Source organism: Vigna umbellata, chromosome 5, assembly GCF_029865625.1.
Source record: "Vigna umbellata cultivar VRB3 chromosome 5, Vumbellata_1.0, whole genome shotgun sequence".
Lineage (NCBI taxonomy): Eukaryota > Viridiplantae > Streptophyta > Magnoliopsida > Fabales > Fabaceae > Vigna > Vigna umbellata.
In genome coordinates, this window is record NC_142169.1 from 43,165,065 (window position 1) to 43,168,864 (window position 3,800).

Sequence of the window (3,800 nt, forward strand, 5' to 3'; positions counted from 1 at the left end):
AACACTCTCTCTTCCACCCCTTTGAAGGAGGATCTTGGATGCTGAGGCTTCCTCTTCACCTTTTTAGGGTTTATTCTTTCATTCTTTCATTGTAATTCATCTAGGTTCACCATAAATATGGTGAACTAAACTCTGTATGTTTGTTGGGGAATCAATGTAATCTTGTGAAACTCTCATATATGGAATCTGTTTTTACATCTTTTAATTAAGACTTATGCTTTCTTTCATCATTAGTTAGGGTTTTTCCTCTTTGCTTAATGCTTGCATTGTTTAACTCATTCGATGCATGATTATTGGTTTTGTCGATACGGGCACGTACGGGGAAGTCTAGATCCGGGGAATTTCTCCCAATTTTATATTGGTTGTCGTTAAGCTCCTGCACTTATGAACTGATCATTAGGAATGCTAGGAATTGTATGAACTCGTGATTAGGGAGAAGCCTTCTGGAAAGGTACATTAGAGAGTGGCATTAACAATGATGATTTGACTGTTGAATTCCTAAAAATATATGAGAGTGGATAAGATGAAATTGACCCCCAACAACATATTCATATCTATATTTCATTGAAAGTGTTTATCTTTTGCTTTTTGCCATTGATCAAAATTCATGCATACATGTTTATTTTCTGTCTTGCATCTTAAACCCCAATTATTTCGTTTGTAAGTCTTAGTTAATCAAGAAACCACATAACTAAACTAGGCCGTGAGTCCTTTGGGAAGAACGATACTTGGTCTAACCAAGTTTATTACTTGAACGATTCGGTCATACTTGCCGATTGAAAACAAGTTTGTGACATCATAATTTGGTGTTCATAAATTTGTCCATCAAGTTTTTGGCGCCGTTGCCGGGGACTCGTGGTTTAACTGGTTAATTTGTGTGATTATTGATTATCTTTGACTTATTTTTTTTTTATTTTTAATTTAAATTTCGAATTTTTTATTTTATTTTATTTTCTGTTTTTATTTTTTAGTTTGTATTTTATTGGATTCTATTTTATTTTATTTTATTTTTCTGTTTTTCTGTTTTTCTGTTTTCTGTTTTTATTTTCTGAATCTTATATCTTCTCTTATATCTTTTTGTGCTAACCAAATCTTTTCTAGGGTTTTGTGTTCTTGTGTATGCAGGAGGCAATTCGAACTAGGAGCAAGAAAACAACAGAACCTCTGCTTGAAGGATTAGAAGACAGTAGACGGAGGACAAGAATCAGAACATCTAGAGAACTTTTCCCTCCTCCGGAAACTCTGTTGCAACCATCACCACAAGGTTCTGACAATAGCACAGAAAATATGGAGAATAATAATATCAGAAGAACTCTTGCTGATTACACCAATATAGCTGGACCTCAACACTTTAACAGCATAGCTAGACCTAGAGTCAATGCAGCCAATATGGAGGTCAAACCAGCACTGATCCAACTGGTGAAGAGCAATCAATTTAATGGGTTATCTCATGAAAGCCCATATGAGCACCTTACTACATTTAATGAAATTTGCAACACAGTGAAAATCAATGGGGTGCCAGACGAAGCAATCAAACTTAGTTTGTTTCCTTTCTCATTGGGAGGCAATGCTAAGCTTTGGTTGAACTCTTTTCCAGAAGGAAGTTTCACAGAGTGGGAAGCAGTGGTAACAAAGTTTTTGAACAAGTACTTTCCACAATCAAAGGTGACAAAAGGCAAGCAAGAGATATCTTCATTTAAGCAGGGCATGGAAGAATCACTGGGGCATGCATGGGATAGATACAAAAGTCTGCTAAGAAAAACACCCACGCATGGCTTTGAAGAACAGGAAGTAGTCTTAACTTTCCTTGGAGGGCTTGGTTCACAAACCAAGATGATGCTTGATGCCTCAGCAGGAGGCAATATTAAATGGAAAACTCCAGAGGAAGCTATAGAAATCATTGACAACATGGCTACTAGTGATAATGAGCTCAACAGTGAAAGAGGAGCTCCTATGCAACAAAAAGGGGTTCTCCAATTACAGACACATGATGCCTTGCTAGCTCAAAATAAAATTCTAACTCAACAGCTGGAGACTCTGACTAAAACTCTTGCACAATTACCTAAAGAGTTGAAAACTGAATGCAAATTAAACATGTGGCATGCTGAGGCATCATTTTATTTGCAGGTGGCATGCTGAGGCATCATTTTAAATGCAAGGAAATCTGTTTAATTTGCATTCAGATTCCCTTGCATTTAACGGAAAGGGTATTATTGACTCAATTTTGTTAAATTAGGGACCTAATTGATCACTTCTAAAATTGGAGGACCCAAGTGAAACGAACCCGCAAATATAGGGACCTCCGAACCTATTAAACAAAAAAATTAATAATGAATTTTTTAAGAGAAAATTTTTTTATCACAAATTTTTATATTTTTTCATCAATAAACACATATTACTTTTTAAATAATATTATTTTAAGTAATAAAAGTTAAATATATTTTTTTAAATTTAATTTTATTAAATGATTAAGTAATATAAATCATAAAAAAAAGACTATATAAAAAAAATAATACTTTAAATATATTATATTCTTTAACATATTATTAAATATGTAAAAATATGTTAAAAAAACTTTTAATGATATTAAAATGTGTGTAAGCGCACACACTACAATAACTATTTATTTTAAAAATCAACTTACTTTAAAATAAATATCAATATTATTATTTTTAAATGATAGTATTTTACATACTAAAAGTAAAATATATTTTTAACGTTAAATTTCATTAAATGAATATATAATGAAATATCATAAAAAAATAGTAATGTAGCAAAAATAATTAATATTATAGAAATATCAAATGACAAAAAAATTAACAAACGTTTATTAAGAGTAATTTTTCTAGTATCATCTTTTATTATATTATAATAATTAATATATATTAGTTTAATTTTTACATAATAAAATATAAATAATAAATAATTGATTAATAAAACAATTTTACGAGGGAACAAAATAAATATAAATAAAAAATTATTTTAAAATAAAATAAGTAGATAAAAAAATAAAATAAATTATATACACATATAAAACAAAAAAATATAAATAAAAAATTAAAAAAATAAATATAAAAGTAAAATAATATTCATGACAAAATAAATATAAATAATAAAATAAAATAAATAAATAATAAAATAATTTCCATACACATATAATAATAAAAGAAATATAAATAAAATAGAAAATAATAATATCAAATAATTAAAAAGTTAATTTGTAAGACACTTATGAACAAAATAAAATAAATATTAAAATAAATTTCAATTAAAAAGTACATGTATTGTTATACTTTTCAGTTTAAAAACTAGTACAATTCAGTTTAAAAACTAGTACAATTCAGTTTAAAATTAGTATAATTCAGTTTAAAATTAGTATAGTTAGTAGTTCTGTTTAGTTTATATTGTAGTTTAGTAAAATTTAGTATAATTCAGTTCAGTGCAGTTTGATAAAACAAAAAATAGTCCAGTTCAGTTTGTCTGAACTGTTTTACAGCTCAGTTCAGTTTATACAAATTAGTTTTTAGTTCAGTACAGATTTTAGTAGTATAGTGCAGTTCAGTTCTATTTGCCCATTCCTAACTGTGTGTGCATTGGGTGATTCTACTTTTTTTTTCCTTTTAACTTATCATGTGATGGATAATATTGTTCTTGCATGAGAATGAGTCTAGTATGTGTGAAGGGGTATGAAGAGTAGGTTCAGTGATGAAGAAGGTGATGGTTCGTTAAAGGCATAATGTGAAGGAACTTTGTATACCAGTTGTGGTCTTAATCGGTATAAAAAAGGAAACTTTCTATAT